Source organism: Zea mays, chromosome 6 (assembly GCF_902167145.1).
Source record: "Zea mays cultivar B73 chromosome 6, Zm-B73-REFERENCE-NAM-5.0, whole genome shotgun sequence".
Taxonomy (NCBI): domain Eukaryota; kingdom Viridiplantae; phylum Streptophyta; class Magnoliopsida; order Poales; family Poaceae; genus Zea; species Zea mays.
In genome coordinates, this window is record NC_050101.1 from 112639340 (window position 1) to 112651186 (window position 11847).

General features: G+C 45.6%; 1 non-coding gene and 1 pseudogene across 1 annotated transcript; both read left to right on the plus strand.

Annotated features, from left to right (window-relative positions):
• The first annotated feature begins 8974 nt into the window (after nt 1-8974).
• LOC103629777 (probable LRR receptor-like serine/threonine-protein kinase At5g45780) lies at nt 8975-10365 on the plus strand (annotated as a pseudogene).
• A 793-nt stretch (nt 10366-11158) lies between these two features.
• LOC111589698 (U2 spliceosomal RNA) lies at nt 11159-11355 on the plus strand. Its single transcript, XR_004850940.1, has one exon. It is a non-coding gene; the product is annotated as a U2 spliceosomal RNA (small nuclear RNA).
• Nucleotides 11356-11847: the final 492 nt, after the last annotated feature.

The window sequence follows — 11847 nt, forward strand, 5'->3', positions numbered from 1 at the left end:
CGGAAACTCTTGATGATGAGCGCCATTTCCTCGTTGTCGAGCTTGGAGGCGTCGATGGGTTGTCTACTTGATGTAGATTCCTCCTTCTTCTCCTCCGTCGCCTTGAATGCCACCGATTGTGCTTCGGGCGTTGAGGAGGTACCTTGCTCGATGATTTTCTTTGAGCCTTTAATCATTAGCTCAAAGCTCACAAATTTTCCTATAACCTCCTCGGGAGACATTAGCTTATATCTAGGATCACCTCGAATTAATTGAACTTGTGTAGGGTTAAGAAATATGAGGGATCTAAGAATAACCTTGACCATCTCATGGTCATCCCATTTTTCGCTCCCGAGGTTGCGCACTTGATTCACCAAGGTCTTCAAGCGGTTGTACATGGCTTGTGGGTCCTCCCCTTGGTGAAGCATGAAGCGACCGAGCTCCCCCTCGATCGTCTCCCGCTTGGTGATTTTTGTCACCTCGTCTCCTTCGTGTGCGGTTTTGAGTACGTCCCAAATTTCCTTCGCACTCTTTAACCCTTGCACCTTATTATACTCCTCTCGACTTAGAGAGGCGAGGAGTATCGTAGTGGCTTGGGAGTTAAAGTGGTGAATTTGGGCCACTTCGTCCGAGTCGTAGTCTTCATCCCCTATGGATGGTACCTGTACACCAAACTCAACAACATTCCATATGCTTGTGTGGAGTGAGGTTAGATGATGCCTCATTTTGTCACTCCACATATTATAATCTTCACCGTAAAAAACCGGTGGTTTGCCTAATGGAACGAAGAGCAAAGGAGTACGCTTTGAAATGTGGGGATAGTGTAGGGGGATCTTACTAAACTTCTTGCACTCATGGCGCTTAGAAGTGACGGACGGCGCGTCGGAGCCGGAGGTCGATGGTGATGAAGAGTCGGTCTCGTAGTAGACCACTTTTCTCATCCTCTTGTGTTTGTCGCCTCTCCGATGCGACTTGTGGGAAGAGGATTTCTTCTCCTTCCCCTTCCCTTTGTTGGAGGAGTCTTTCTTCTCCTTCCTCTTGTTGCAGGACTCTTCTGATGAAGTCTCCCCGTGGCTTGTAGTGGGCTTGTCGCCGGTCTCCATCTCCCTCTTGGTGTGATCTCCCGACATCACTTCGAGCGGTTAGGCTCTAATGAAGAACCTGCCTCTGATACCAATTGAAAGTCGCCTAGAGGGGGGTGAATAGGGCGAAATTGAAATTTACAAAATTAATCACAACTACAAGTCGGGTTAGTGTTAGAAATAATAATGAGTCCGAGAGAGAGGGCGCAAAACAAATCGCGGGCAAATAAAGAGTGAGACATGTGGATTTGTTTTACCGAGGTTCGGTTCTCTCAAACCTACTCCCCGTTGAGGAGGCCACAAAGGCCGGGTCTATCTCAACCCTTTCCCTCTCTCAAACGGTCCCTCGGACCGAGTGAGCTTCTCTTCTCAAATCAACCGGGAACAAAACTTCCCCGCAAGGACCACCACACAATTGGTGTCTCTTGCCTCGATTACAATTGAGTTTTGATCACAAGAACAAATGAGAAAGAAAGAAGCAATCCAAGCGCAAGAGCTCAAAAGAACATAACAAATCTCTCTCACTAGTCACTAAAGCTTTGTGTGGAATTGGAGAGGATTTGATCACTTGGGTGTGTCTAGAATTGAATGCTAGAGCTCTTGTAAGGTGTAGAAGTGTGAAAACTTGGATGACTTGAATGAGGGGTGGTTGGGGGTATTTATAGCCCCAACCACCAAACTAGCCGTTGGTGAAGGCTGCTGTCGCATGGCGCACCGGACAGTCCGGTGCGCCACCAGACACTGTCCGGTGCGCCAGCCTACGTCAGCAGACCGTTAGGGTTCGACCGTTGAGCTCTGACGCGTTGGCCCGCCTGGCTGTCCGGTGGTTCACCGGACATGCCCTGTAGGCTGTCCGGTGCGCCACCACGTGCGTGCCTGACTTCTGCGCACTCTGGCGCGCATTAAATGCCTCTGCAGGTGACCGTTGGCGTGAAGTAGCCGTTGCTCCGCCGTTGCACCGGACATGTCCGGTGAATTATAGTGGAGTGAATTCCTGAAGCTGGCGAGTTCAGAGTCGCATCTCCTTGTAGCACCGGACACTGTCCGGTGAATTATAGCGTGGCGCCTCTGAGTTTTCCCGAAGGTGCGAAGTTTAGCTTGGAGTCCCCTGGTGCACCGGACACTGTCCGGTGGCACACCGGACAGTCCGGTGCGCCAGACCAGGGTGCCTTCGGTTGTCCCTTTGCTCTTTTGTTTGAACCCTTTTTCTTGGTCTTTTTATTGGCTTATTGTGAATCTTTGGCACCTGTAGAACTCATAGACTTGGGCAAACTAGTTAGTCCAATTATTTGTGTTGGACAATTCAACCACCAAAATCATTTTAGGAAATAGGTGTAAGCCTAATTTCCTTTCGATATATATAATATAGAAGAGGCTTCTATACTAAAACGATTTATTTTAGTCTCTCTTATCTTTTTTTCGGCTCATTGTGCCTTAAGGCTAGGGGTGGGCATTTGAAAACCGAACCCGAACCCAAAATGAACCCGAATTGTCGATCTATTTGGGTTTTTGGGTTCGGGTTCGGTTCCTATATGTGTTATATTTCGGGGTACGAGTTCGGTTCCTAACCTTTAAAAACCGAATAGACCGAATAACCCAAAATATAAAAAAAGCTCTTAATATGTGATGGTATTATTATATGATTTATAAACTTATTAGCTAGAAATAATAATATCATCTTAACGATAGTATATATATATATATTTGTATGCTAATTTTTATAGTCACTTGTTGTAATAATAGTACTTTCAATTAATTATTCATTGTATATATTTTAACAAAATATACTAGTCTCTATACAATTCGGGTCTATTCGGTGGACCGAATAGACCGAACCAAAATTGTGAGTCTATTCGGGTTCGATTCCTAAAATATAGAGCTGGGCACTTTGCAACTGAAAACCGAACCGAGCCAAAGTTTCGATTTATTCGATTATTCGGTTCGGTTTCGGTTGTTGTTTTTCCTAGTTTGGGGATCGGTTCCGGTATCGGTTTTTCCTTCGTACAAACCGAACAACCAAACGTCCACCGAACTTTGCTACTTGGATCCTTTTCTCTGGTCTGTTGTTCACTCTTGAGTCTTGGCCCAATAAACCACCATCCAACGAGGCCCATTTCAAAATCGTGTAGCTATCGGCCCATCATGCATTAGCACTATGGAGCATCGATCATAAGAGCTAAAAGGCTGCAAGGCTGCAACCAAAGAAGCTACCGCTGCTGCTCACCAACCTCGGTGGAAACCGAACTCCAAATCAAATAAACCGAAATCGAAGTCATCGATTTCTTTATTTCTCAAACACCGATCGGTTATCAGCCTTCCGTAAACCGGACTTCACCTGCATCAAGATAACCGATCCGAATGGTCGGTTTAAACTGATTGCCCAGCCCTACTAAAATATTTTAAAATTTTCAGTCCTTATTTTTTAGAAACCAAAATTCCATAAACTCGAATAGACCGAACCGAATTAGAATGCCCAGTCCTTACTTCTCTACAACTATTAAGCGTCATCTGTAGACTGCCCCCGCTCCCCTACCCAACGCCGCTCCCGCACGCCCGCGCGGCAGCGAAACCTCCGCACGCCCGCGGTCCGCCTGTTCCCCACGCATCCCGCCGCACGACCTCCGCTACCACAACGGCATCCCCCGCACGCCCGCCTGTTCACCGCGCAATCCCGCCGACCTCCGCTACCGCAACGCCGCCGCCGCAGCGAAATCCGCACCCACGCATCCATCCAGTACCAAACCGCCCCCGCGCCGCAGCCCTTTGCCCACGCCGGAGTCTGGCACCCAACCGCCACGCGCGCCAGCGTACCGCCCGGGCAACCCCACGTCCACCGCGGATTCCGCACCCACGCCGCCAGCCATGACGCGGAACGACCGTCCCTACGCCAGCGGAACAACAGCGGAGAAACCTCCGCTCGCCGTATCCCCGTCCTTGGTGCCCCGCTCCACGCTTCCTCGGTGTCCCGCTCCACGCCCGTCGCATGGTCCCAGCCCCACCCCGTCCTCCTCGCGTCCCCCACCGCTACAGCCACCAGCAGCAGGAAACCCCACCGCGGGGAGGCACCGCCCCAAGAAGCGCTGCCATGGGGGCGTGGATTCCGCATCACCGACCCTGACCCCTGATAGCGTCGTGCTGGCTATCCTCATCGGGGATGAGGACATCGAGCCCGCGATGCTAGCCAAAGAGGCGAACGGCGGGCACATGGCGGTGGGCCTGAGTCCGACCCCCAACTCCAAATCCTAAAAACCTAGCCGCCTCTCTACCCATCCTCACCCTCGTCGGCGTCGCCTCTGGGTGGCCGACCGCCATCCAAGTTCAAGTCCGCGTCCGTCGACCTCCCGACTTTAGTGATTCTTGTTGCGGTAGCAGATCGAGGCTCCGACGAGGTGGCTCCACCAGATCCAGAAGACGGAAGTAGAGAAGAGAAGCGAACCAAAGCAAGCAGGCTTCAAGAACAAGGTACTGGATCAACAACTCCTAGCTGATTCAATTCTTGAGTTTGTTCTGATCCGATCTTCCCTTCCTACTCAGCGTTGTGCTATTCGATTCAATCTTGTGTTCCTCTGTGCTGCTGCAGGGGGAGGGGGAGGACCAAGCGAAAGGGGAACTAGAGCAAGATGGGTGGCGCACTGCTGCTTGCACTCCGCCTCGTCTCTACTGTCGCCGCCCCTAATAAGGTCCACATGCTATTCCCTTTAGCTGCCCTCCTTGCTTGCTGTGAACTGTGAAGAAACACTGCTAAGGCGATACTATACCAGCGAACTCTTCTCGTGTCTGGCTTACTCTCGTTGGATTCATACTTAGTGATATGTGAATAAGCCTTTTTCCGTGGTATTGCGAACTGTATGATGGCATAGGATGATCATAAACATATATGGGAGTTATAGGATGCAGTGGTGTAGGAAGTGGAATTCACCTTTATACCTTAGGCCTGGAGTACCTTAGGCCTGTACTGAACCTTGGCTCTGATCAGAATGGAACGACAGTTTCAGGGTCCAAATTCTTTGGAGTTGAACATTGAAAAATCTATTTCTCTCATGCTGAATAGTGGCCTGCTTATTACATTTGGCTCACGTGTTGTTATATCAAGCTATCTTTTTATTAGGCTATTGATTCAAAATTGTAGTTTTAAGTTTTCTTTGCTTCAATAAACCTGATTTGTGCTGTATAGGCAAGCAATTCTTCTAGATTTCCGGTTGGAAGAATGCTATGTTTATTGTATTCATTTTTTGGCAGTTAGAAAAGCACCGGAGAACTGATCAAGGGCTGAAGAAGGGGGTTCTGAAGCTTGAATTTTTCCTTCAAGAATCTCAGTCTCAGATGCGAAAATTAAAGAGGGTATGCTCCTTCTGGTTCCATAAGGATATCAGTTTCATTTCATGTTATAGTTGCTTGATAGCATATTCTCCTTCCAGTTCCATAATTATTGTCATTTCCTTTGTTTGTAGCATACAACGAGAGCGAGTACATATCCATTGATTTGATCACTATTTTCTATTACAATATCCATTTATGTGCAGCACAACTTTAATTCTATATGTTGGTTGAAAATTGCAATTCTACAACTTTAATTCTATATGTTGGTTGCAGGTCATAAAAAACCAAACAGATTGACCATATACCACTAATTATGTATATCAGTTTATTATTTCTCTTTCTTTGATTTATTGAAAAATATATTTCAGATGCATTTGGTGACAGATGTGCTTTATGCTTTTATTAACGTTTTTTCATATTTTAGAAGGGCAACTCATGTTGCTTTAGCATGGTCAGTTGCACTTAATTCCCCCTTCATGTTTGCTACTACCTTGGAACAGGAGTACAAGAGTGATATTTTTGGCGAGCGAAGTGAGCATACTGATCTATTCATGGTCCCTCTAATAATCTCTACTAACTATTAAGAGCCTAATGTAGACTGCCCAAGCCTCCCCCACGCCCGCCCGCCGCAATCCCCGACCGCCCTCCGCAATCCGCCCGCCTGCCGCGATCCCCGCAATCCCCGCCCGCCCTCCGCAATCCGCCTTAGGACGCCCTGATGACGCGCTCTCATTCGCTGCCCCCCATCAATCGTCCCAATCCATCAATCGTCCTCTCGCGAGCCAAAGCCATGGAGAAGAGCCGGGTGCTGGTGGTGGGCAGCACCGGGTACATCGGGCGGCGGCTCGTGCGGGCGAGCCTGGCGCAAGGGCACCCGACGCTGGTCCTGCTACGGCCGGAGATCGGCCTGGACATCGACAAGCTCCAGATGTTGCCGTCCTTAGAGGCCCAGGGCGCGCGGCTGGTGGAGGCGTCGCTGGAGGACCACAAATGGGGCACAACGTTAATGGTGGCATGATCAGGTAAGGTTTTTATTGATTTGAGTTGACCTATTGAAAGTTGTCGAATGGTTCATCTGGGTAACTGGCATTGCAGGGAACTACTTATTGTTTTTCGCAAGAAGACAAACAGAAAGCCTGAGAGGATAATATTGTATAGGCATGTGTTCCAGATTCCTATTTTTGGTTCATTTATTGTATGCTGTTGAGTGAAGTATGTTGACTTATAACTCCTATGCAGGGACGGTGTAAGTGAAGGTCAATTCAGCCATGTTCTCCTTCATGAAATGGATGCCATCAGAAAGGTATGATTTCCAGCATCAGAATTTGTCGGCGAAATATGGTTTGCATTGCCATGCCCATGTCAATGGTTTTGTCCCTTTCCATTTCAAGGCTTGTGCTTCTTTGGAGGAGGGGTATATACCCCCATTGACGTTTGTGGTTGTTCAGAAAAGGCATCACACAAGGCTTTTCCCTGAGGTTCACGGAAGGCATGATATGACTGATAAAAGTGGAAACATTCTTCCTGGTTAGTGTTTTTGTGTCACACTGTTATTGGGTTCATAAAGCTGCTGCTTCTATAAGCATTTGTTGTCTGGGCCTTATTTTGCATGTCACTTGTGCTGCAGGAACTGTGGTTGACCAAAAGATTTGCCACCCTACTGAGTTTGATTTCTACTTGTGTAGTCATGTTGGCATTCAGGTACGTTGCACATTCTTTTCCAGAACAACACTTATCAGACATCGAGTGTCAAAAATATTTCTTGTCAGGGAACAAGTCGCCTGACCCATTACCATGTGCTCTATGATGAGAACGAATTTACTGCTGATGCACTGCAGTCACCGACCAACAATCTTTGCTACACGTAAGTTCAACTCTCCAATCTCCCTCCATCTCTGACTCTTTGATTTATCTAACATCTCCCTACTTTTGCATAGATAGTTTCATCCAAGGTCAATCGCACTATTTAAACAACTAATCCAGCTTTGGTACTCTATCAGTGAATCTGTGTTGATCACAAGGCTCATGATTTGTCTATGTTTTGTCAAGTTCTATAGATGAAGGGACCCGTGGCTCACCAAGTCGTTCCCCTGTTCCCTTTTCCCCTTCAAGAAACCATGCTCAGCTCCCAAGTGGAAGGAGATGACAGGAAGTGGCATATTTGCTGCTAGGGGCGAGACTGAATGAGATGAATCTGCCAATACTTTTGCAACTCCCATTCGAATGACTCTAAAGAATTATCAAGTACTACTTGTGTAGGTTGATTTCTATTCTATTTTGTTCAGGCTTCATAGCTGGCAACCCTTCTATGTTGAATTGTTGATATTAGGAGTATATTTACCTATTCTTCATATAGTTTAACTTTTTTCATAACGACATTTCCATGTGTACCTCTTTATGCAAACTTTATCTATGTTTTTCTTATTATTTTAATCGGCATGCCCCCTTATTTTGCTGAAATCAATCGTTATAAGTTATAACACTGTGATCAGCTATGCAAATGTTCAGGTGAATTTGAGTCCCATCTGGACTCTGAAAGTCATTGGATAATATGCATCTAGGCCAGAAATGAAATTGGATTGTTATTTCACAAGGCTAATGATTCACATTTCACAAGCACATAATACATGGACCTATGTAGTTCCTAGATGAGTTAGTTCATGCATGTGCATAGCTTACATGACTACAAGTCTGCAAATATATGTAGACAAAATTAATTAGTTGACACTACATATCCTTGCTATCCTGATCTTACTCCCTCTATTTTGCAATAATTATCAGCATGCCCTGTGTGAGAACAAGGAAGTGTTAACTTCAAGAAAATAATGTGAAATGACCAACCATTAATCATACTCCTATTTAATGTAACTATATAGAACCATACCTCCTCTATTTGAGCATTCAATAGACACTGCAACTAAAAGGACTTGTCTGTTTTCTTTGCAACATCAGCTGGTTTGCTTCTCTTTGGCTGGGTCTTGTTTGTCAGGAACATTTCTTTTTCGCAATTTGTGAGGAATACACACATTTTCCGAGGTTCAAGAGTTTTGCTACATAACTGAATTTGTTAGGAGCACACATTTCAGAACTGGATTTTTGAGTTGCACACACATTTCTTTTGTTTCAGAACTGAATTTTTGAGGTGCACAGACATTTATTTTATTTCAGAATTGAATTTTTTGTTTTAGAACTGAATTTTTAGTGAAGAGCACACATATTTAATAGTTTCGGAGCACGACATTTTAAAACTAATACAAAACTGAATTTATTACAGTTATACATGGTTGTTCAGATGTGACAGCAATGACTAATGGTAATTGCTTTCCCAGATGGCATATCTTTTACATATCTATTCTTTAGAAACCGCAACTTAACTGTACATTAATGGCAGGGACAAATGTCGAGACAGGTCCAAAAGGCCAAGAACCACCATCAATTAGCTCTAGCAATATTAGTTTTGTTGTTCGTGTATTGGCTAAGTTATTGGAGATGGCGCTTGCCTTATGCTTCAGCTGGTAATTATCCAAGCCTTCGCAGTATTAGCTCTTTACAAGTTAAATTTACACAATCTGACTTTTTTATCTGTAGATCAAGATCTAGAATTCGAATTGGGCCATGTGAAGCATTTCACATTTCACGATCTGCAAAGTGCAACAGACAATTTTAATTCCAGGAATATATTAGGTCAAGGAGGTTTTGGAATTGTGTATAAAGGCTGTTTGAGAAATGGAACTTTAGTGGCAGTGAAGAGATTAAAAGATCCTGATGTTACCGGTGAAGTCCAGTTTCAGACAGAAGTTGAGTTGATTGGCCTTGCTGTGCACAGGAATCTCTTGTGTTTGTATGGATTTTGCATGACCTCTAAAGAACGGTTGCTTGTATATCCATATATGCCAAATGGCAGTGTTGCTGACCGCTTGAGAGGTAACTCACTCGTCTACAACATTTCAATGTTAATGAAGTCTACAATTGGCATTCTGTGCAAGTCTTTTGCATTTCTTGTAAATATTTTGTTTAACATTATGTGTTTTGGTTGGTTCTTTGCCACGGCCATATACTCTGCTTATATATCCTTATACCTTTGTAATATACGGGGTTGCAATTTTCATATTATCGCAATGGAAAACCATCTCTTGATTGGAGTAAACGCATGCGGATTGCTCTTGGCGCTGCCAGGGGGTTACTCTACCTTCATGAACAATGCAATCCTAAGATCATCCACAGGGACGTCAAAGCTGCAAACATATTGCTCGATGGAAATTTCGAAGCAATCGTCGGAGATTTTGGATTGGTAAAACTTCTTGACCGTCAGGAATCGCATGTTACCACTGCAGTTTGGGACACTATTGGGCATATTGCTCCTGAGTATCTCTCAACTGGACAGTCCTCGGAAAAGACTGATGTTTATGGGTTTGGCATTCTCCTGTTGGAACTGATTACTGGTCCTAAGACCTTGAGCAATGGACATGGCCAGTCTCAGAAAGGCATGATTCTAGACTGGGTAAGCTTCTGTGCACTTATTTGCGTTCTGTTTACTGTATTTCAGCCCCACGCTAGAGAGGTTTAACACCTGCTTTCGTGCCTATTCAGGTTAGAGAGCTAAAGGAGGACAAGAGACTGGATAAGCTGGTCGACAGGGATCTCATAGATTCATTTGATATTCTTGAGCTGGAGTGTTCAGTTGACGTGATCATCCAATGCACGCAGACGAACCCTATGTTGCGGCCTAAGATGTCCGAAATTCTGCATGCTCTTGAAGCCAATGTCACACTGGCGGAAACCAGCTCGAGTTGAACAGGGAACCTCTTCCTTATGGCGTGCCTCACAGTTTCTCTGTGAGGCATGAGGACCCCCACGATTCGTCGTCCTTCATAATAGAGCCAATCGAGCTATCTGGTCCCAGATGACAGCTGTTGTCGGTGTGGTTGAGGCGAAAAGAAAAGAAAACAGGGAAACGATACAATTGTACAAAACATGTATATCCTGGATGTAGTTCAACTTGGCAATAGTTTTCTGGGCGTGTTGCCGTACCTTACATAATATTTTGAACGTGGAGCTGGGGCGAACCTTGTTGGCTATTTTTGTTGCTTACGTTTTCATCTGCCATCCATGAGGCACTGACGCGGTCATGCATTTTTGCCGAAAATTTTCCACCAGAAAATTGTTTGGAAAATGGTACACTCCGTACAAATGTCAGCTGTAACTGCTCGTTGCCGGTTTTAGTGTGGTAATGCGCTATAAATCGTACACAATACAATTTATGGATCCAACCCGATTAAAATCGGACACTGTTTCTATTCAATTTTGAATTATAATTAATTAAGAATTTAAACAAACTGTGAAGAAATATTTAAATCATTATTCATTATCATCCTTAACCTTGACCTCGCTTTATAGTGCTGTCAGTTTGAGGCAAGCTCTCCTGCTTCTGAGAAAGAAAAAAAGCAGGATAGGAGCCCGTAAGCTGTTGACCGTGAGAGATGGAGCCTGCTTGCGACATCACCCTTCAGGTCGTCTGGCCTTGACCGAGTCTGAGAGAGAGAGAGAGCGCCTTGCAACTTGTACGCTCCTTTTACAATACGGCCCATGAGGCCGCGAGCGGGAAATCAGCATTAGGCCCAAACAAGGAGCGTTTTCGCGCGAACGGAAGGTGCGCCAGACCGCATGGAAGAAGAATAGACACGGTGCATCTGTTTATAGTCCCACATCGCTAGCAGAGATGCGGAAGGGGCACGAGGCACGCTACAAAGGAAAGCGAGAGTGCCTAGCTGCAACTCATACCTTTCTCCGCCTTTTGGCTAAGATCAAGTGTAGTATCTGTTCTTATCAGTAGACTGCCCCTGCTTTCATGTCATACTTCTTAGGACCTGGCAATCTATTTTGACCTGTATTGCTCTTCTTGTTTATAGGCACATGCTGTTTCAGCGATTTTGAATTTTAGTGAGAATTGTACATAAGAAATCGGCGAAGCATCATGGCTCCTGACGAAGCAGGGGCTGCGACCAGCGCGCTGGACGTTGCTGGGAGGCGGCTGCTGTCTAGAGGCAGCGACAGAGCTCATGATTGTTGAGACCTTTGATACTAGATTGGTAGGAGTTGTGTTTCCTATGCTGACGATATATTTCCGTTGCAACGCACGAGCACCTATCTAGTAATTACTTAAGGCACAATCCACAGATACGGTCATACCGACTGCTGTTGCCCCCCGATTTCCCGTCCGCCCGCAGTTTCTGAAGGCGAGAAATTTGCTATTTTGCCACTCTCAATTTGGGTATCTGTTATTATGCCATCCCGTGTCTATGACTGGTGGGACCGTCTGTGTCTATGATTTGTGGGTCCGATGGCATACTGGCGAAGCCCACAAATGATAATGGCAAAATTGCCAATGGCTCGACTGAAGGCACACCAAAACGATCAGACCTGTAGACAGTACTCCAGTCCACGAAATCCTCGTACTTGTGAGTTG